This window comes from Patagioenas fasciata, chromosome 5 (assembly GCF_037038585.1).
Source record: "Patagioenas fasciata isolate bPatFas1 chromosome 5, bPatFas1.hap1, whole genome shotgun sequence".
NCBI lineage: Eukaryota > Metazoa > Chordata > Aves > Columbiformes > Columbidae > Patagioenas > Patagioenas fasciata.
This window is the reverse complement of record NC_092524.1, coordinates 39,489,708-39,514,006: the sequence shown is the minus strand read 5'-3', so window position 1 is coordinate 39,514,006 and position 24,299 is coordinate 39,489,708. Positions and strand designations below refer to the sequence as shown.

Here is a 24,299-nt window from a genome sequence, read left to right as displayed (position 1 = left end):
CTCCAACTACATAATTAATTCTTCACAAACTAATAATTAATGGGACATACTATCTCTTAAATTTTCTGGTTTAGCTGAATTTTATGAAGGAAAATAATGTAATGCCATGTACTATCCACACAGTATTGAATATATCTCTCTTTTTAAAGCCTTTTAATGTTTAACTTTTCATAAGCTTGTCTCCATGTGAGACGTGATATTGACTTACGTGGTGCTTTTAGAACACCTACGGTAAAAATATCATTGGTTTGTAAGATGGAAATTGGAAAAAGTGTTCACAACACACCCACCGTTAAGCTTTCGTAGCTTCATATAAGATGATGTTGCTAATCCAAAGCAGAACACACAGCTACCTTACAATTAAAGAACACATTTTACTGTGTTCTGTAACAGAGCAAGGAGAAATGCCATTGATGGCTACAATCTTTCCTTCTCAGTCTTCGGCCTGCCTGAACCTTAAGTAATAACAAGCTGCTCAAGTTTGCCACACTGTAAGGACTTTGAGGTAAGTAGCCTGCTGTACAGTGCAGAATTCAGCCATTCTCATTAAAACAACCCCTTCAAATTGGTCTGAAGATGCTGGAATCTATCCATATCAGCTGTTAATTTTTTTTAGTATCTTACTTGCCTTTCTGTAAATGAGATCAGAAATTTTTCTAGTGGAAAGTTTGCTGTGGATTCCTAATGCATTAAGGTAAGGCAGATAAGAGAGGTCACCTCTTCTAGTCTGTTCTAGACAGAGTCCAGGAGGAAACTGTGGGAGGACACTGGATGATTGTTAACAATTAAGTGACAAAACCTGTGTCTTCAATGTAAAGAGGATGATCTGTTAATGTGAGTGAACACAAACACTGAGTTCAAACACACTCACTTCTAGGCTTGACAATTAGTCTGGGCTGAATGCAGAAAGAGAGCCCTTCTGTGCGAACCTAAGTAAGGACTGAAACAACTGCTGGACTAACAGCAGCAGAAACAGACTGAACAAAAATCAGAATCCCACAGCAGACTAATCCTTCTCCTAGGTAAGATGGTATTGTATTAATGAGTTTTAAATTATTCTATTTGCTCAAATCCGTGGGAAACTTTATGTGAAATAGTTGACAGTGAGGGGACTGAAAATCAATGTGCTGACAGAACGGTGGGTCATGAAAAAGCCAAGCTCAAGGCCAGAACATTTGGGAAAGCCTTTTTTATGTATACTTCTATTACTCTACATCTGTGCATTTTCTTCTTACACACTTTTTTTTTTTTTTTTTTTCCCCAGCAACACAAAATAGCCATTGGCATTAAGAAACTATTCTCAGACTGAGTAATAGTTTTGCTGTTGATGTGCTAATAATTAATTCTGTGAAGCAGTTCAGTGAAAACTAATTGTAATCTGTGCTGTGGACTACTCCAAAAGTACGTAATTCCAATGTTATTTTATTATTTTCTACTACTTTATTTCCTTACACTTTGTGACACTTCAAACATCAAGCTATACCTTACCTAGGTATTTGCTGGGAAAGTAATGCTGGACTTTCATGTACTGATGAGACTTAATAATGTATTGACTCTGAACTGGCATTGTCTCCCTGTATTTGAAAGCATCTAATTGCTTCTGAAATAAGTAATTCCTCTAACTGATCAATAAAATACCATATAATTAAGTAGTTTCTCAACTTTCATTCTAATAATGAAGGAGCAGCAGTCTTGGACAAACTTTCTATCCCACATCTAACATATATCTTTTAATATGCAAAATATTGACCAGTGTTCAAGCTACTGTTCTGAACCATGAATAAGACTTTTCCACTTCAGAATGGTAAGTCACTTGCTTGCCAAACCCTCTCTTTATCAGGAAGAATTTGAATCAGGAAAGTGAATGCCCAGCTATTAAAACCCAATGGATTCAAAGTGTTATATAAATGTTAGATAGTAATCACAATTTTTTATTTCTACTGAATTCAGAGAATGTGTTTTGCAACCTACTTAAAAGGGGAAAGTTCAGGCTCCAAAAAATGAAGAATTTGACAAAATTTATTTGAAAATATTATAATAAAATTGTATTGTGTTATGCTAGCTATATTAATTTATTTGATTGTATCAAAAACTATACTTGTGACTGAATTTGAATGGGACTAAGTGGCACAGCAATCTAATTGTTCTATTCTGATTTTCACACGTAAATTACAGCACGCATTATTCTGATATTCACAGAGATCTTCAGTCCTAACTAGTTAGTACGTGCAGTGCACTTAATCTGCAACAGGGCATCTGTTTAAAGAGGCTGTTAGATACTTTTTTCAGCATCACAACGTTAATGTTCTTTCAGCATCTTTACTTCTTATGCTTTATTTCTATTAGACTAAACTACAGGGGTTTTTAAAGAATACTATTTTCTTCACAAATAACTCCAATCATATGTCACATAATTCTAAACAAAAAATATACCAAAAATATATAGAAAGAAAAACATATAAAAGAAGATTTCATAATGATTTCTTTACATAAGAAAAGCAACAAAAAATTTTGTAAGATCATGGACTGGTTTATCTCATTTTTAAATGTATTTAGTCCAATCAATTGCAACAAGTCACTATCATTATTTGACAAGATTTTCCTTGCAAGGGTAATGTGCTTAGTCCTAATAGCAATTCAAATTGCATATGTTCATCTTAGAAGAAAAACCTGATCATATTGTTGATAAAAATACAGAATTATGTCCAATTCTCCGAAGAGAAAATAAATCTAGTAATCTACCACTTAAAAAATTAAACTAAATACATCATCTCTATCTTTGGAAATATTCAAAAACTTCCTAGACATAGACCCAGACAACCTGCTATAGATGAACCTGCTTGAGCAGGGCAGGAGTTGGATCAGATGACTTCCAAAAGTCTTTTCCAGCCTCAAGCATTCTGTGATTCTGTGAAATCAGGCTCAAACACATTTGCTTTTCTCAGTATCTATCTAGTATCAGAAGTCAATAATATGGTTCCTTTTCTGCAAAAGTTTTTATTTTATAGGGTTCATCTCTATCAGTGGAGGGAGAGCACATCTAATAGTTGGTTATCTCAGACTGAAAGAGTGACTAGGACAGGTGAAATAAACTATTACTTGGAGTTACCTGACTCTCTTAATTGATTATTGACAATTTTGGTTAGTCTAGAAGGTGTTTTCTAGATGGCTAAAGTTAGATAACACAGATCATAACCTGAAGGACTGATTTCATGTAGACTGGGATAAAAAGTCTTCTGTGTTAGCCAGTCAAGCGAGTATTAGACATAATCTATTGAAGAATCTGGCATGAGAAATGAGACAGTGAGTAGCTGAGATATACTTGTTTATCCTGTAAACTTCTGTAGCTGTGTAGGATTAACACTATCTTTAAGTTTCTACAGCTGAAGCTTGCAGTCAAACTTCACAACCACCTTCCTGCTTTCAGATATCTGGTTTCAGCAGCACTTAAGATTCTGATTTTGCCAGAGACTGAAGATGGGGAAAGAAATTACTAGGTTTGGAATTCCCAAAAAACATGTTTTTGAGCAGATGTGTAAACCTCACAAGAACACTTAAGGTTTTTTCTGAAATGTTTTGGATGTCTTAGGCAGCTGAAACTCTGAGTTCAGCGTGTGAGATTGCAGTTCACATCATTGAATTGTTTTTTTTTGACATGGGCTGTCTTTAGTGTGGGAGTATCTGGCTATTTTCTTATAAAACAATTTCCAGAAAAGGGAGAAAATGGGCATCACTTTCCTTTTATGTGCTTGCTTATTGGATAAAAGAGCTATCTAGAAAGTCAGACTTAGTTTACACATCTAAATCTCACTCAGAAGACATGCTCACATTCAAAGTTCTCACCTATATTCCTTTAGCCAAAGGATTATCTAATCCTGCTAAGTATGAAAGAATACCTCATCAGCTTAGTGAGGATTTTAATCTTTATATTCCTAGGATTTTTAAGACAACATGTGTCCATTTTGATTAACTTTTACGTTTTGACAAAATTGTCTTGGTTGCAAACTTGTACCATTGATTGGAGTTTTAAGTATTTTGTAATAAAAGAGACAGAAATAAAGCAATGTGAGAACTTCACAGAATTCCAGACAAAAATCCAGGATGTCACTTATGTCACATTCCATGCAAAGGAGTGTCTCAGAAAATGTCAGCACCATGGCTTATATTTTTGGTTCCAACTAACAGAATATACTTTACAAGCCTGCAATCACTAAAGTGAAATTTATTACAATTCAGAAGCACACATGATCCTCCACACCACTTAAATATTCTTGCACAAATGTTATAGGGTAAAATATGGCTCCCTCCTCCTAAATATAGAAGTATGTGAAAATGCTTTTAAGATCTGAGTTGTAAATTCATGATTCTGTAGATCGTTAATTCAATTCCATTACTATTTTTAAATGTGACTGAAGAGAATTAATTCTTAAATAATTCAGAAACAAATCCCACTAAATTCTAGCAGGCCTTGGGCAGGTACAACAGTGTGCCTGTAAGCTGCAAACTTACCGTATCTGATATTAAAAAACTTTTTTTTTTTTTTTGAAATGGCGGTACATTGTCAAGTACAACCAGAATAGGCAGAGAATCAGACATTATAAAGGCCTTAATGCTACAAATGTTGTAAACATCTGCTTCAATTTAAACCTTCACATATGTGGAGTTACTGCCTGTTTCTTCTCCATAGTTAATGCTTGTACCAGACAGGGCTCTTATTTCTGAAAAGACACTTTGAGTAAAACAGTGAGGGAAAACAGAAAGAAAAAAAGTGGGTAATATTTATCAGCTGTGTGAATGTTTTTTTCAAGCTATTAGACTTTTCATGTTTGTTCAAACAGTTATGCAATATTTGTACTATCTTAACTTGAACATGCTTCAAGAGAAAACTTGCCTCTTTTTCATTTTCAAAAGTTTCACTCACTGAAATACAAGCCAAGATTGACTCAAAATCTAGTGAATCTTTGCATCTAGAATGCCTATATCCTACAAAATTTATATTCTGTAGCACTGGTTTCAATTGGGATATGGTTAATTTTCTTCCCAGGAGCTGGTATGATGCCATGTTTTGGATTTCAGATGAGAATAATGTTGATAACACACTGTTGTTTTAGTGATTGCTGAGCAGGGCTTACACTAAGTCAAGGATTTTTCAACTTCTCATACTGCCCTGCCAGCAAGGAGGCCAGGGGTCCACAAGAAGGTGGGGGAGCACACAGCCAGGACAGCTGACCCAAACTGGCCAGAGGGATATTCCATACCGTATGTTGTCATGCTGAACAATAAAACTGGGGCGAAGTTGACAGAGTGGTGGCAGCCATTGCCTGGGGACTGACTGGGCATCTGTCAGCGGGTTCTAAGGCAAAGAGAACCATTTGTGCCTCTTTCAAATAAATTTGCGATAGTAAGATTTGTAGTTTCACATATTTTGTTATTTAAAAGCTCTGTGAAACATTTCTCCTTTAAATTAACCTTGCATACTGCAAGTGCTTAAATATCCAATTAAGTTTCCTAGATGTACCATTATTCCTCAGTAAAATTCAGTATTAAAATTCTGACCTCCTTATACTTCTTGATAATTGTTAGACTTAATTTCAAATCATTAACAGAATCAGCTTCTTAGTTTAAGTTTTACACAGGAGTTGGGGAAAACAAAACAAAACAACAACATTCAGTTAAATAAAAAGTAAGGACAAGTAAACCTACGGAGTGGAAGGGAAAGTGAGGAAAATGTGAGAGACTGGTGATTTTTCAGATGTCTAGAGTTATGTTTTGGTGTGAGTGGAAAACGTTCTGGGAGAGAGCTGGATGTAATAGCCATCAGGTTTTTACTTTGCTGTGCGTCTTTGTCAGCTCTGATTTAAGTAGAGGCAATTTTCTTCCACTCTGAAGCATTTTGTAGTGAAAAACTAGAAAACTGAAGAACTTATCCTCAGCATCTGCAGACAATCACAAGCACGATGGGAGCCTGGGTATTTAAACAGTTAAACCTTTAAATATCATTCAGATACCTTCTGAGCACTGACTTTTCATTGTTATTCTTTAGAAACCCCAGAAAGAAGAAACCCCAGTAAAATTTCTCTTTACTCACAAGAGTAAAGAGAAACTAGAGAAGGATGTGGGAAAATAACCTAATTTAAAGAATTGTAAATGTGGTTACAGTTGCAGATTTCCTTCCAACAGAGTTTCTCGGAGACTGGAAAGGTATCTTTGAATATTACTTTTTTGAAAAAGGAACGAGGCAATCAATTGCAGACACAGCACGTAACTTCACACTATTCTTTGTCTGAAAAATACAGACTTAATCTCTTTCTGAGGATTTTGCATTGAGAAGCTGCAGTGTTAGCAGAAGTCCAATGCCCAGCAGCTTTAATTCTAAGTAGCAATTCAGACAATAGATTTTCTTTCCATTCTTTGGACATTTCTTTAAGTAGATATTTATCTAAGAGCCAGTTTTGGACATTGCCCAGGAGCACAATTATACAGGCTTCCTAATTTCTGTTTGAAAAATAGTACCAATAACTTCAATATGCATCTCATATTTTGAACACATTCAGCATTCCCCAAATTTTAGTGGTGATTAGTGAAACTAATGAGCACAAATGGATTTGCTTGACTTGATTGCAGAAGTAGTTCATATTAGAGGATGGGAACATCAATGAGCATTTACAAGCATGGAATATAATGACTTCTCTGTATATCGCTTTCAGTATATTGCTAAATATTAAAAATATTTTTATTGGATAATAATATGTCTGTGCTACCAAGAAGTGTGACCCAGAGTGGAAATGTTTTTATTTGACATAATAGATTTTCCACAATAAGAATTTCTTCATAAGTCATCACCAAAGGAGTGGTGTTTCTCATACTGGACTATTTCCAGTCCATTTCTGAACCAAACCTGCAGGAAATAAAGCATAAGTCTTTTCTAAATAAACAAGCAAGACTAACTGGTACAGATTAAATTGTTTCTTTTAGAGACCTACCTGTGGAAAAAAAATATTTGAATTACATTTTAAATTACTCTAACTTCCTTGAGCTATTTCCTAATGAGTTACTGAAACTACAGTTACAGCTCACATCAGGGAACCACCCAATTTGGCGTTAGCCTCTATATCTACCTTTAATAGAAAAGAATGCTGTAACATTTTATGAATTAAAATTAAAGTGCTGCAGCTGGGCCACAGAGAAGGATGCTTGTATACTTACACAGTTCATACAGGATTCTGCATTAAATCTCTTGCATAAGGTCTAAGAATGAAGAGTATTAGATAAAACAGGATGATCTAAGCAGCAGGATAAATATTTCATGAGGACCCAAAGAAGTCTTTGGAACTTTCTTGAAACCTTTATCATCCTAATGCTTTCTATTAGTTGGAGCTGCTACTGGTCAGCTGTGTCACTTAACAGATTCTCATGTAGCAATTTCTTCACATGTGATAGCTAGTGATTAGACTTTAGGTGTAATTATGTGTGCAAAATGTGATCAACAACTTCTAGGCCTTGTGTCCTGTCAATAACTACTAATTGCCCCCTGTAATCAACAACCAGAGGACTCCACCCTCATGCATGCATAACACAGTGCCTGGAGATGCTGTTGCAAATTGCTAAGCACTACATCTGGTTTCCCTTTGATCTTTTACTCACCAGCTAGTTTATTGATTCATTGCTAGACAATTGCTCTAAAGAATTAAACATTCCTATATCTCATCCCTAAATACGAGGCATGAATAAGGAGAAGTGATCATGCAGTATACTTTCCAATATGTTGAAGAAAATTTTTCCTCAGTGCCTTGCTTCTTTGTAGCTATGTTACTTGCCTTGTTTAATTAATAAGAATAAACAGGAATTCTGTTCAAAAACAAGATAGATCTTTAATTTCATTATCACCTGCTGGCAGATCTATAGTCTGTCTTTAATACACAGTTCAATTTTCATAATGAAAGGTAAGAGTAAGTTTTTAATAACAGCAACTAATTCATACAGGTCTTTTTAGAAATAGATGTCAAAACACTTTTTATTCCACTATGTAGTGGGGCACAGAGAGACAAGGTGACTAGGTTAGTGTCATGCAACAGATATGCCCAGTACTATGTTATGCAACATGCTTCCCTCTGCCAAGGACAAAAGAAAGAGAAATCCAACTACTTCTATGTCTAGATGAATAATTTTCTCTAGAAATTCAAGTACTGTTTCTCTTCTTAGCTTTTCATTCAAAAATGAAAGTCAATTCTTCCCTTATAGGTCATAGACGTGCATATAACAAAATGCTTTTTAAAAAGGTAGTACCCAGACTTCAATAATTGATTCCAAGTATAATCTTACTTTGTTTACATGCACAAACCTCATTTCTAACCTATGTAATCAGGCAACAAATAAACAATCATTTTCCTCTGATATCTCAAATCAGTATCAATATTCAATGCCTAGAGAAAGATTCTTTCTCAAGCGCATCTATGTTCAGACACCAAAGCAGAATATAAACTTCCTTTCACTTATCTTCTTCTTCAAGCATTTTCTGCACAGAACCAAACATATTTCTCTAAAATAAAGCCTTTATTTGTGTTTGCAGAAGAAGTGCATTTGAAGTATGTGCAATAATACCATGTGTGAATTCTCACTATAATATGCAATCAGCATTAGCTCCATATATAAAACTAGCTTTCCATTGTCTCTACAAAAGAAATTCTCTAAGGAAGGGTACAGTGGTGAAAAATTCAGGATATCAATGTTTATTTCTAGTTCTAATTGCAGTTGATTAATCAACATATTTAATACATCAACAAATACTCTAGGGAAAATTGTAATGAAGCTGTACAACAACCTGGAGTTTCATTGCTAAAGCTCTGATACATTTGTTAAAGAGTTTTGTAAGGAACTGTGATGAGTCAGATGGTGTCCACAAGCAGAACTGTTAGAAAAGTTGAAAAACATGTGTTTAATCCATTTTACTGTAGTGGGTTAACGCTGGCTAAGGGCCAAACTCACACTTAGCTGCTTGCTCACTCCCCCTGCGCAGCAGGAGAGGGAGAGAAAATAGAATCATAGAATAATTTTGACTGGAAAAGACCTCTAAGATCATCAGGTCCAACCATTAACCTAGCACTGACAAGTTCACCACTAAACCATGCCCCTAAGCACCACATCTACATGTCTTTTAAATATTTCCAGTGATGGTGACTCAAACACTTCACTGGGCAGCCTGTTCCAAAACCTGACAACCCTTTTGGTGAATAAATTTTTCCAACTATCCAATCTAAACCTCCTCTCGCCCATCTTGAGGCCAGTTCCTCCCATCCTATCACTTCTTACTTGGGAGAAGAGAACAAATCCACCTCTCTACAGCCTTCTTTCAGGTAGTTGTAGGGAGCAACGAGGTCTTCTCTCAACCTCCTTTTCTCCAGACTTAACCCCATTTCCCTCAGCCGGTCCTCATAAGACATGTGCTCCAGACCTTTCACCAGCTTCATTGCCCTCCTCTGAACTCGATCCAGCACCTCAATGCTTTTTTTTTTGTAGTGAGGGGCCCAAAACTAAGCACAGTATTTGAGGTGCAGCCTCACCAGTGTCGAGTACAGGAGGATGATCACTTCCCTGGTTCTGCTAGCCAGACTGTTTCTGATGCAAGCTAGGATGCTGTCAGTCTTTCTGGCCACATGAGCACACTGCTGGCTCATATTCAGACAGCTGTTGATGAACATCCCCAGGCCCTTTTCCACTGGGCAGCTCTAGCCTGTAGTGTTGCACAGGGTTGTTGTGACCCAAGTGCAGGACCCAGCATATGATCTTGTTCAACCTTATACAGTTGACCTCAGCCCATCAATCCAGCCAGTCCAGATTCCTCTGTAGAGCATTCCCACCCTCCAGCAGATAAACACTCCTACACAACTTGGTGTCATCTGCACTCAATCCCCTCATCCATATAATTGATAAAGATACTGAACAGAACTAGCTTCAATACTGAGCCCTGGAGAACACTACTTGTGACCAGTCACCAACTGGATTTAACTCTGTTCACCGTAACTTTTAGAGCCTGGCCATCCAGACAATGTTTTACTCAGTAAAGACTATGGTCATCCAAGCCATGAGCAAGCAGTTTCTCCAGGAGAATTCTGTGGGAAATGGTGTCAAAATCCTTACTCAAGTCCGGGTAGACAACCACCACAGCCTTTCCCTCATCGACTAGGCAGGTCAGCTTGTCATAGGAGGATATCAGTTTAGTCAGGCAGGACTTGCCTTTCATAGCCTGGCCCAATCTCTTGGTTGTCCTGTATGTGCTGCATGATGGCACTAAAGATGATCTGCTACATAACTTTCATCAGCACCAAGGTCAGACTGATAGGCCTGTAATTTTCTGGGTCCTCCTTCTGGCCCTTCTTGTAGACGGGTGTCACATTTGCCAACTTGCAGTCAACTGGGACCTCCCTGGTTAGCCAGGACTGTTGATAAATAATTGAAAGTGGCTTGTTGAGTAACCCCACCAGCTCCATCATTACCCTTGGGTGGACCCCATTGGCCCCATAGACTTGTATGTGCCTAGGTGGTGTAGCATTTTGCTGACCATTTCCACTTGGATTATGTGGGCTTTATTCTGTTCCTCATCCCTGTCTTTCAGCTCAGGTATCTGGCTACCTAGAGAACAACTGGTTTTACTTTTAAATACTAAGGCAAAGAAAATGTTAAGTACCTGAGCTTTTTCCTCACCCTTCATCAATATGTTTCCCTCCACATCCAATAAAGGATGGAGATTCTCCTTAGTCCTCTTTTTGTTGCTAGTGTGTTTATAGAAACATTTTTGTTCTCTTTTATAGTAGTAGCCAGATTCAGCTCTAGTTGGGCTTCGGCCCTTTTAATTTTCTCCCTGCATAACGGCACACCATCCCTGTAGTCCTTGCAAGTTGCCTACCTCTTCTTCCAAAGGTCATGACCTCTCTTTTTTTCCTGAGTTTAAGCCAAAGGTCTCTGTTCAGCCAGGCTGGTCTTCTTCCCCATTGGCTCATCCTTCAGCACATGAGGATGGCCTGTTTCTGTGCCTTCTTGAAGAGCAACCAGCCTTCCTGGACTCCTTTATTCTTCATGACTGCCTCCCAAGGTATCCTGTCAACCAGACTCCTAAACAGGCCAAAGACTGCCCTTCACAAGTCCAAGGCAGCAGTTCTGCTAACCCCCTTCTTACTTCTCCAAGAATAGAAAACTCAATCATTTTATGATCACTATGCCCAGGATGGACTTCAACCATCATATCACCCACACATCCTTCTTTGTGAGCAACAGGTCCAGCAGGCACCTTCCCTAGTTGGCTCACTGACAGCTGTGTCAGGAAGTTGTCTTCCATATACTCCAGGAGCCTCCTAGACTGCTAGGATAGGATCAGAAAGATTGTGATCTGAGATAAAAACAGGGACATCACTTACCAATGACTGACTTGGCCAAAATTAATTAAATTTATTTCCCATTAAAATAGATAGTAGTGAGAAATAGATAGATAGTGAGAAACAATAACAAATATTAAAACAACACCTTTCCGCCCCACTTTTCCCATGCTCAACTTTACTCCTTCACTCTGAATATGAGCTGTGGAAAATGGAAAGCAACTCAGTTCAAAGAGAGAATCCTTCTTCTGTAATGCTACTAACTCGTCTTGCGATTATTCCATATATTCCGGTAATTTGTTCTCTATCACATGACCTTCATCTTAGTGATGCTTTTATTTTTCCCCATTCCAGGGTGGTATTATTCCAGACTTGATCAAACTTTAAGGAGCTTCATAAATTAAACTGCACTTCCAAATTCAGGTGCAAAGCTGTAACAGCAGTAAACAGACACTGCAGTGCTGTAAATAGAGTTACTGAAAAGGCAGAACTGTTAAGCTATAGACCAGATGGCATCTGAAATTTTCTATTTATTGTGCTGTTTACCAGCAATTTTTATAGTGTTTTTCCAGATGTAATAGTAGCAATATGTTAGTAAAGTTACAGGATTTTTTCTTACCTTGATATCTATATTATCTAGCAGGATTTGGGGGTTTTTTAAACTCTCTAGCACTTAGCATGTAAGTTACCTTGGAACCTCAGGTTTCTTATTCTCATTGCTTCACTGAAAAAGTTGAGAGCATGACCCCATAAAAGCTAAACAGAAGAAGGAACAAAGACGGAACCCCATCTGGAACACAAACTGATTTGTAAGCCAACTTAGTAGCTTTAGAAAGCTTTGGGATTGGCAATGCTAGATTCAAACTTCCACAGTTGTTTTAATTTTTTTTTTTTTTTTGCTTGTTTTTTTTGGGGAAGGAGTTATGACTTTGCCTGAATTAAGATGTGTTACACAGAATAAAACGTTTCTGAAGCTTAAATTCAAGCCATTCAAGATTTTAAGTGAAATAAGGGTAGTGACAGAGCAGAAATTGAGAAGGGTGCATGCCTGAAAAGATGAGTAAGAGATGTATCTCCAGAATTTATTCTCTGAGGAGGTTCAGCAGATAATGTCAGACAGAAAAGAAGGACTTTTTCAAACAAGAGAATAAAAGCCCTACAAGTAAGAAGAAATTTGTTGCTATTGCAAAATAGGACAAATTATGGGTCATGTATTTTTCCCTGAAGTTATTTGTATATTAAAAGATATGCTAGTTACAATTATCAATAATATGTAAGCACTTTGTTTATTCTATGACTTCTTTTGATCAAAATATCCCTGAATATGTACATAAGCACAAAGCCAAAGCACTTATTAAATTTTAGATCAAATTTATTAGTCACCTAGATTATTCGAGAATCACAGCAAGCATAAAGTAGCACAGATATTGGAAAAAGCATTCCTGGTCACCATGAAAAATGTGCTCATATCTTTATTCACAGAATCACAGAATGTTAGGGATTGCAATGGGCCTCAAAAGATCATCCAGTCCAATCCACCTGCCGGAGCAGGAACACTTAGATGAGGCTACACAGGAAGGTGTCCAGGTGGGTTTTGAACGTCTCCAGAGTAGGATACTCCACAACCCCCCTGGGCAGCCTGTTCCAGTGTTCTGTCACCCTCACTGTGAAGAAGTTTCTTTTCATACTTAAGTGGAACGTCCTGTGTTCCAGTTTGTATCTATCGCTCCTTGTCCTATCATTGGTTGTCACTGAGAAGAACTTGGCTCCATCCTCGTGACACTCACCCTTTACATATTTGTAAACATTAATGAGGTCACCCCTCAGTCTCCTCTTCTCCAAGCTAAAGAGACCCAGCTCCCTCAGCCTTTCCTCGTAAGGGAGATGCTCCACTCCCTTAATCATCTTCGTGGCTCTGCGCTGGACTCTCTCCAGCAGTTCCCTGTCCTTCTTGAACTGAGGGGCCCAGAACTGGACATAATATTCCAGATGTAGTCTCACCAGGGCAGAGGAGAGGGGTAGGACAACCTCTCTCAACCTACTAACCACCCCCCTTCTAATACACCCTAGGATGCCATTGGCCTTCCTGACCACAAGGGCACAGTGCTGGCTCATGGTCATCCTGCTGTCCACTAGGACCCCCAGGTTCCCTTCGGCTATGCTGCTCTCTAATAGGTCATCCCCTAACTTATACTGGAACCTGGGGTTGTTCCTACCCAGATGCAATACTCTACACTTTCCCTTGTTATATTTCATTAAATTTTTCCCTGCCCAACTCTCCATACTGTCAAGGTCTCACTGGGTGGCAGCACAGCCTTCTGGTGTGTCAGTCACTCCTCCCAGTTTGGTGTCATCAGCCAGCTTGCTGACAGTGCACTCTATTCCCTCATCCAAGTCGTTGATAAATATATTGAATAGTACTGGTCCCAGTACCAACCCTTGACGCACTCCACTAGATACAGGCCTCCAACTGGATTCTGCCCCATTGACCACAACTCTCTGGCTTCTTTCCTTCAGCCAGTTCATAGTCCACCTCGCTACCTGATCATTCAGACCACTCTCCCTCAGTTTAGCAGTGAGGATGTTGTGGGAGACTGTCAAATGCTTTACTGAAATCAAGATAGACCGCATCCACTTCTTTGCCATCATCTATGCAACTCGTTATGTCCTCATAAAATGTAATGAGGTTGGTTAAGCACAACTTTCCCTTGGTGAAGCCGTGCTGACTGCCCCTAATGACCCTCTTATCCTTGATATGCCTTGAGACGGCACAAAGGATAACTTGTTCCATCAATTTTCCAAGGATGGAGGTGAGGCTGACCGGTCTATACCTACCTGGGTCCTCCTTCTTGCCCTTTTTGAAAACTGGAGTGACTTTTGCTTTCCTCCAGTCCTCAGGCATCTCTCCCGTTTCCCACAACTTAGCAAAGATGATGGAGAGTGGCCTAGCAATGACCTCAGGCAGCTCCCTCAGCATCTGTGGGTGCATCCCACCTGGATCCATGGATTTATGGATATCTAGATTGCTTAATTGCTCCCTAACCCAGTCCTCATCAGCCAAGGCAGACTCCTCCATTGTCCTGACTTCCTCTGGGGCCTCAGGAGTACGGGGCTCCTCAGGACAGCCTCCGGCAGAGTAGACAGAGAGAAAGAAGGCATTCAGTAACTCTGCCTTCTCTGTACTTTCTGTCACCAGGGCACCCACTTCATTCATCAGTGGGCCTACATTGCTTCTGGTGTTAGTTTTATCTGCCATGTATTTGAATAAGCTCTTTCTATTGTCCTTGACCCCTCTCGCAAGGTTTACTTCTAAGGAGGCCTTAGCTTTCTAGTTGCCTGCCTACATCCTCTAACAACATCCTTATATTCTTCCCAAGTGGCCAGCCCCTCCTTCCATGATCTGTAAACTCTCATCTTCCACTTGAGCTTGCCCAGCAGTTCCCTGTTTAACCACACAGGTCTCCTGGCTCCTTTCCTTGACTTCCTACGTGTTGGGATGCTCTGATGTTGAGCTTGGTAGAAGCAGTCCCTGAATGCTAACCAACTATCTTGGGGCCTTTTACCTTCAAGTACCCTTGCCCATGAGATTTCCCCCAGCAATTGTTTGAAAAGGCCAATGTTGGCCCTACTGAAGTCCAGGGTTGCGATTCTGCTTGGTATTCTGATCCTGCCAAATGAGATCCTGAACTCCACCATTTCATGGCGGCTGCAACCAAGGCAGCACTCCACCTTTACTGCTTCAACTGCTGTCCTACCATGTCTCTGTAATTGCCACCAGATCATAATCACCTGACCCAACACAGGTTTCTAACTCCTCCTGCTAATTCCCCATGCAGCGTGCATTGGTGTACAGGCATTCCAAAGAGTGAGCTGAGCACACCGATTTCACCCTAGGGAGATGGGATGCCCCTTGGTCTTAATTAATTAATTAATTAATCCTCTCATTCCTTACATCAGTGCAAATGATTGTGTGTCTTTATACAGCGAACTGGGTCAGACAGCTGAGCAGATAAAAATGGAAAGGAGGAAGAGAGAGGGAGGAATCATTTTCTGTCAGTTTAAATCCTGCATCTGATTTGCTACTTTGACACATGAAAAATTTGCTGATGCAACTGAGCCTCAAACGTAGGGAGCACATAGGTAAGGAATGACTAGGACCTCTTTAGGTGGAAGAGGTGACCCATAACTGCTGAAATGGCTGCTGAGAAATTCCCATTTGAGAATCGCCAGACTCAGACTGTGGTATGAGCTTACTCTGCTGGTTCAAATATTTTCTAAAATAATTGGCAGGCTGACTTTTTATTAGCAGTATTTATTTGTAGCAGGATTATCACAGTATCACAGTATCACAGTATGTTTGGGATTGGAAGGGACCTCAAAAGATCATCTAGTCCAATCCCCCTGCTGGAGCAGGAACGCCTAGGTGAGGTCGCACAGGAATGTGTCCAGGCGGGCTTTGAATGTCTCCAGGGAAGGAGACTCCACAACCTCCCTGGGCAGCCTGTTCCAGTGCTCTGTTACCCTCACTGAGAAGAAGTTCTTTCTCAAATTTAAGTGGAACCTCTTGTGTTCCAGCTTGATCCCATTACTCCTTGTCCTATCATTGTTTGCCACTGAGAAGAGCCTGACTCCATCCTCGTGGCACTCACCCTTTATATATTTATAAACATTAATAAGGTCACCCCTCAGTCTCCTCCAAACTAAAGAGACCCAGCTCCCTCAGCCTTTCTTCATAAGGGAGGTGCTCCACTCCCTTAATCATCTTTGTTGCCCTACGCTGGACCCTCTCCAGCAGTTCCCTGTCCTTCTTGAACTGAGGGGCCCAGAACTGGACACAATATTCCAGATGGGGTCTCACCAGGGCGGAGTAGAGGGGAAGGAGGACCTCTCTCGATCTACTGACCACCCCCCTTGTAATACACCCAAGGATGCCATTAGCCTTCCTGGCCATAAGGGCACAGTGCTGGCTCATGGTCATCCTGTTGTCCACCAGGACCCCCAGGTCCCTTTCCCCTACACTGCTCTCTAATAGGTCATTCCCCAACCTATACTGGAACCTGGGGTTGTTCCTGCCCAGATGCAGGACTCTACACTTTCCCTTGTTAAATTCCATCAGGTTATCCCCCGCCCAACTCTCCAGCCTGTCCAGGTCCCGCTGGATGGCAGCACAGCCTTCTGGCGTGTCAGCCACTCCTCCCAGCTTAGTGTCATCAGTAAACTTGCTGATAGTACACTCAATTCCCTCGTCTAAATCGTTAATGAATATATTGAATAATATTGGCCCCAGCAAGTAAATATTGGCCCCTAAGCAAGTAGCACAGACAAACATCCAGTAAAGATCAGAAAGGATAAGCTACAATAAACATACTTCTAATTTTTTTTTACTCTGCTGTTACATGTTTATCTCTTGCAATTTATCCTGAATTGCACGATTTTCATTTATTCAATGATACTTTAGGATTTAAGATCATCTTTCAACCTCCTCAGCTATAAGCAGGTTACCTAGCCTGGTCAGCAATTGAACCCAGGCATCCCATCGGTCATGATATTTACTTACCTTTTATATATCAGTTCAGAATCCAGTGTTGTGAGTAATAAGCTATAGTGAAACTTCTTTGACAGTTATGTATCAAATGAAAATTAAAGTTTGCTTTCTGGTAGCTCCTACTGGATTGTTGAGTAGGCAACAATCTTCTGGCAGTTGCAGAAGCTCAAAGAATCTATCATGAAGCCAATTTGTACTCTGCGTAGCTGCCAAATACAGGTCACTTTTTCTGTCTAGGAACAAATAGTTTGTCTTTTCCTTTTCCTCTCTTCGTTCATAACATTTTCTGTAGGAGATTCTTCTTTCTAACAGTGCCAACTCCAATAGCAAAATATGATTCCTACAGCCAAATGCACAATCTATAAAATTATTTAACTGAAACCTTCACTTTTTTCTTCTGCTACTTATGTCTGGCATAAAGCTTCCTTTAGGAAGGGAAATATTTTCTCTTCAGTCAGCAATTTCTTACTGTTGATCATCTCCTTTATTGACTAAAACCTTCTATGAAGAATAGAAACCAAGTATATCACAAGAAAATATAAACTATTACAGATGTATGCTCAGATTTTCTGTGGCATTGAAAAAACATAAAGATACTATTGAACTTCACCATAGCTGGATCTTGTCTATTGCACATGAGAACAGAACTAGGAACTGGTTAGAGTTCCACACTAAAACTGATTTGAGATCCTTGCTGTTGTGTGTGTTGGAAAACAAGGTATAATGTGGAACTTCACAGGCCAGAAAATGGCATATGAACAATTGGCGTACATCAGAGTTCTCCAAATATCATCAAATTTATATTTGGAAAACTGGGCAAAATATGCAAAGGAGTGTTTGAGGTCTCCCCTGTAGTCCTCTGCCCTCTCCTACATAAAAGTAAAGGACAGTACAATTTTGTGGGACTTCTATGGTCCTGGGCTAGGATGTACACTTGGTCATACAGAGAAAAGGAATAAATGAGGTGTTATCTTAGGCCTCCTATACTGAAATATGGGTCAGTCCAGGCTAAGCACATTTTAGTTCATTCTATTGTATGAAGAATGCTGCCATTTGCCATGGGGCTTCCTGGAGCTGAGGTGCTTCTTTAAGTCTGGTTTTACTATTAGTAGAATGGTTGAGGCTCTTTAGGAGTTTTAAAAGAATATTTCAAACAAAAGCTTAGCTTCAGTTTTCTATTCTTGAGAAGTCATACAGGACATACTATTCTGCTTTTTATAGAGCTTGTATTTTAAGAGCGTGTTTTAACAGAAATGAAACTATTTTCAAGATACTTCAAAATATGAAACTGTGCTTCTGTACTATTGGAATCTTCTTTCCGTATCTTTCAGGCTGAGGCTAAAATCAAAATATCTTCTAACTGAACTAAGCACAAGGCCTCCCACATAGGACAATGGCCATGCACATATTGAGAGGAAAACACATTCAAAGATGCAACATAGTCCTTTAAGAAGAGTGGTATGCTTCTCCCTTTGCAGCTTATTCTCTGATAATATATGAAGGTAAGAGAGAGAATGATATCTGTTCTTTCTGGCAGTAGAGCACCACGTTTTAACATGCTCACATTTCAAGTCTATAATTCCTAAGACTGAGTCTGCTGTTCTTTCCTCTTTTCCGTTAACATCTATACAAGGATAGTTGCAGTTTGGCCCCTTAGGAGTCATAGAATCATAGAATGATTTTGGCTGGAAAAGACCTTTAAGATGATCAAGTCCAACCATTAACACAGCACTGACAAACCCACCACTAAACCATGTCCCAAAGCACCACATCTACATGTCTTTAAAACACCTCCAGGGACGGTGATTCAGCCACTTCCCTGGGCAGCCTGTTCCACTGCTTGACAAGCCTTTCAGTGAATAAATTCTTCCTAATATCCATTCTAAACCTCCCCTGGCACAACTTCAGACCATTTAGTCTCATTCTATCACTTGTTACTTGGGAAAGGAGACTGACACCCATCTCTTTACAAACTCCTCTGAGGTAATTCTGGCGATTAACTAGTCTCTGGTTTTAGAGACAGCCATATCAGCTGGAATACAGATTTTACTGATTTGAAGCTTCAATAGATAGAGAATAAAAGTGCTTGGGCATGTGTGAGCTAAAGCAGAGAAGGGGTAATCTTCAGGGTAGGATATAGGCAATTTGGTGTTTGCAATTAAAGAAAAAAACAAAACAAAACAAACAAACAACAACAACAACAAAAATCAAACAAAAAACAAACCAACAAACAAAAAAACCCCACAACAGAAACAAGTATCTAAGACTTGCAAACAGAATTTCCAATCTATCACAGGAATTGTCTTTCTTACTGTGGAAAATTAAAGCCCTGATAATTTCCTATTAATCACATTTTAATAGAAGTAATAATGATAACTTCATGAAATTGTCTCTGATTCATGTATATTTTAGTTCTTTCAGGGCTTATAAATGCTAATATTTGTTATGAGCGACGGCTAGATGTTGTAATGGGCACTTACATACTGATATCAGAACAAGAGACCTGTTCATCCAGATGTTTCCTTGCCAGCCAGGAATTCACCCATCCACCCTGTTTGCCTGACTGCTGTCATTTAGCCATTTCTCACATTGAATCACAGAATAATTTAAGCTAAAAGGCACCTCCATTAGCATCCATCCCAAGCCCTTGCTCAGAGCAGGTCTAATTTTACCAGGCTTCATCACACCGACTCCAGTCAGTTCCTGAACACCTTGAGGACTCGTGAGTCCACAAATTCTGTGGTGAGCCTTTTCCTCTCAGTAAAAAAGTTGCTTTATATCTAGCTGTAGTTTCCATGTTCCAGTCTGTGCCTGTTCCATCTCACCTCATTGCTGTGCACCTCCAAGAAGAGTCTGACTACATCTTCTCTCCATCCTCCCATCAGGGCTTAATAGGCAGCAGTTAGGCCTCCCTGGGGACTTTCTCTTCCCCAGGCTGAAAGAACCCAGTTCTTTCCATTCCTCCTAGGAGATCCCATCCTCCAGCCATGCAGGATCCAGCCTTCATGATACACCTTCTCAGCTGTGTCTGCCCTGTCCACCGCTTGATCAGATGAAAAGGTGGTTGAATGCATAGGAAAGAGAGTAAATTGGGTGTATGGCCCTTTGCCAATTCATCCTGCTCTCACAAAAAAAAAATAATGGCTTTGAAATTTTACATCAAATCCAGCATTTCTTTTTGGGTTGGAATAATAAAAGCCTGTTCCCCTGGCAGCTATGCAAAAGTAAGTGAAATTACAGGATTCCTTGAACTGACACAAATTTTTCTGATTAAGAGAAAAGGTGGGGCCAGAATGGAAAAACTATCCATAATATTAAGCTTCACTAGATTCTAAACATTTGTCCAAGCATTTTGCAAAACACAGATAAATTTGGATTAATCTTACAGGGATGAATTGCAACTAGAGAAAATAAGGCTTGAATTTTAAGTAGAAAAAAATATGAGTGAAAAAGATTTTAGAATGAGCTTTATATTTTAATTAAAGAAGAACATTTATTTGTATACAAGGAATGAAGATTAGTTAGAAAATTGTATTTAAAATTGCACAAGCTACATTTAAATTTATAATGCCTCTTGGAATGAAAGTATAAATATTTATTAATTAATGTTATTAATATCTACAGTAAATCAGATTTTTATTTCAATATTTCTGAAGTAAAATTATTTTCTTGGATAGAAGAATCCAAAATATTAAATAAATAATATGCATTTATAATAAATATCTAACATTAGAGTTTGTAAATAGTTGTTTCTTTTGCTTTTTATCGTTTACTATCACCTATGCTAACAAGATGTGAGCTGAAAAATGTTATTTTTCATATGACAAAGGTGTTCAACTGATGAACTGAGCCCTTAAATTATACGGAATATTAGAATATTTTCTTTGTCTGAACAAATCAATTTTAATCCCCTAATGGGGCTGGGACATTCAATAAAACCAAAGAAAGTACCTTGAGGACCTGATTTAGTCTATAAGTCTATTGTTGCCTTTCGCAAGTGTTAATTGCCATAGGACCCAAGAAGGGAATGGCACTTATATTGAAACTAATGCCAAATAATTTATTAAAGTGTCCTTTTTATGAATTATTTTTGTCTGTGTAATAAGCTATATACTATGGAAGAAATCTTCAGGGAACTAATAGCAAGCATCAGCAATTTACAACTGATTAGTTACTAGATTACTACTTAATGATTATTCCAAGTTAGTTAATAATGTGTTAATCCTTGTTTATGGAAGAGAAGATTGAAGTATGTGTAACTGAAAGTTGTTCATATCCACTGATACCGGGAGCTGACGTGACATGAGAAGATAAAATACAATTTGTTTAAGATTCCTGCTGGTTCACATACCTTCTGTATACGAAATAGACTGAGAAAATAGACTTAAAAATTAAACTCTGCATACAACATTTTGTGAGTTTTTTAAAAATAAAAGTAAATTGCATCCAAGCTTGTCTGCATACACAGGTACACATTTTTCCCCAGAAGAAGGAGAAAACTAAACAAAAATAGATAGGGAAAAAACTTCCACTGCTAGAAAAAACAAAAAAGGGTTCTTTTTTTTTTTTTCTATTTTACCTGGAGGTTTGTTTATTTATTTTTCCCATTTTTCTAAAGTGGAAAATCTTCATTTCCTATATGAATAATTTTTAAAAGGAATTTTTATCTTTGGCAACTTGAAGTGGAAAAAGCTTCCATTTTACAGCCCAACATAGGAATCTTGGCAGACCATGAAAAAGAATGAAATTACCTTTTTTTTTTTTTTTTTTTTTCAGGGGAAACACCCAATCGGAGAGACAGGTGTTGAAAGTCAGTATGGTGGTTCAGAAGGTGGCATTGTTCCCCCTGGTGAGTTTAAATGCTAGTGCAGTATTCAGGGATAGAGCAGCACAGCTGTCATTTAACGAAGTCATATGAATTCCTTCCACATCCTTTAATTCATACGACAAGAACATGGAAAAATAAAATGTATGTTAATGCTTTTTTTATTTTTTACCAATATGAGTGAAGTAATATCCTATTACAATTCCAGTTATGTCTCTTACCTGCTTCTCCGTGTTTATAATATGTAAAACCACCTCTGCCCACAAATATACACCAAACACAGTAAAGATAGTATCCTCTACTTATCTCTTATTTCACATCTGTAAAAACTTTTTCTATTGCTTTTTCTAATAAATAAAAGAATATTTATGGTTTTCAGTAGTTTTCAGAAAGGAAAAAGAATCCACTTTTTAGCTGTAATACATTAACTGAAAAACTGTAAAATAACAGATGTCAGTGCAGATTGAATTTATTTCTCCAATATGCTTTTAAATGAATGAATGTGAAACTGTTAATACTTGTTGTATCTCAGAAAATTGGTTATATTTACATAATTTAATGTCTGTTTTTAATGTTATAACTGCAGTCACGTATGTGGGAGGTAACTGATGTTTGGCAGTTTCCCAAAAGAGCCTAGCTGCTATCAGCTTGTCATTTAGGATGACAGTCATCTTTTCTTTCCTATTTATTTTGTGATTTCATAAATCATACATATATATATATATATTTTTTTTTTCACAGTTAAATACTGAATACAGTAATTCTACTCACAGCAGAACTCAATAGTCAGATGAATGTTCCCACAATGCTATAAGGACAAATGAAGAAGGGTATATTTTTCCTGGAAAACAGACATTCTGGTCTCATAAAGTAGTCTTGCATTGTTGTTAAAGCTGTATAGAGGCCTTTGCTTCTTGATATAGACAAAGCAATACATGCTGGTTCGTTACTTGTAGGCATCTTGAGAATGTGGTAAAATGAGATCCACTAATAAACCAATCTGCAGAGGTTATGGTCAGGAAAAATAACATTGTAGAGAGTGAGGTCCTACTACTCTGAAACTACATCTTTGAATGCTATGGCATCAAATACACTCACTTTAATGTCAAGGACATTTTTTTTTTTTCACTTCCATGTTATAGTATCAATACAGTTAATGAAAGAATGAGCTGGACTGCAGCTTTCCTTCTACATCATCCAAATTGTCAGCTTAGTTTCGTTTGCACTATCCTCATTAGAAAGAGGAGTGGAGGGAATGAACAGCTTGCTTTTTTCAGATTCCAGATGGAATTGGTAAATCTGACAGGTGGGGAAGAGAAATGAGTGGGAAAGAAAAAATTTCATACTTCTGAAATGACAAAAATCTGCCTATAAACTCTTGAGAAAATGATATTGGAAAAAACAGGGTTGCATATTATACCTTTCCCGAGTATAAGAGCATTTGATTGGTTAATAATTAAAAAATACTTATAACTAATGCCTAGATAACCTACAATTGGAAATATTAATATATAAGATGAATATCCGGTGAAATCCTTGTCCATGAATAGATTACTTTACATAAAGACTTGCACTATTAGATGTTTCATTTGCACCTCATTTTCCTGTATTGTCCATAAATTAAATGTTTCTCCGCTATAGAAATATGAATCTTACAGATACAGCTTATTGTTTTTAAATTTTGAACATCTGATGTGTTTTCAGGCATCAAACAACTGTAAAAGTGCCATACAGAATGCACTTTTTACTTTGTTTCACTTAAAAATTTAAGATTTCACACAACTTTTAATATGCTTGGTTGCTTTTTGAGCTTGTAGACATGAGGCTGTGATTTTTCAGATATTGGTATTACACTGCACAGGTGTCTGAATAGGTAGCCATCTAGCTTCAGGTCAAGACTTATCTGCTTGCTTGCTTCACATCTGACTGCACCACTTATCCTGAAGTGAACCAGACTTAAATAAATAGAGCAGTTAGCTTGTATAAATCATACTTTCCATTTTGCACATTTGCAGATAATTGAGGCAATGGAAAGGAACCCAGGTTGAAAGCTTAAAAGCCAAGCTTTACACTACAAGCCACTCGATCTTTGTATTTCCCAAATGTAAAATGCATTTGAAAAGCAAAAGGTAAGGAAAGAGTGGGGGGGGGAGAGGAGGGGGAAGTATGATGATGAAATATATAGGACTGTAAACCAAATTTCTATCTATAGCTTGTGAATAAGTATGTAGACATATCTGATTGTTCTCTGCAAATCCAAGCTAAGCAGCTATGCAACACTACTGGCAGGAGCTGATAGAGATGAGGCATGTGGAAGCATATGGAAGTTTGTGGAGCAGTTGTGGAGATCCGAACTAAAATTTTGCTGCCTGGCTGGCTAACATGGTAGGAAGATGAACTAGATTGCACACGTGGCTCCCTCCAGTCCTATTTGGGAACAGTTGAAATTAAATCCCCGACCATGCTGAAGTATTTCTATTCCTTTGAATATGCCTAGATTAAATTTAAATTTAATTTATATTTTTAGGCAATCTGTTGTGTTCCTGTCTCTAAATTTGCC

General features: G+C 38.3%; 1 long non-coding RNA gene across 1 annotated transcript; it reads left to right on the top strand.

Moving 5' to 3' along the window:
- Positions 1-903: 903 nt before the first annotated feature.
- Positions 904-23,862, top strand: LOC139828007 (uncharacterized). Its single transcript, XR_011739167.1, has 4 exons — positions 904-1,022; positions 18,246-18,416; positions 21,691-21,763; positions 23,755-23,862. It is a non-coding gene; the product is annotated as an uncharacterized lncRNA (long non-coding RNA).
- Positions 23,863-24,299: the final 437 nt, after the last annotated feature.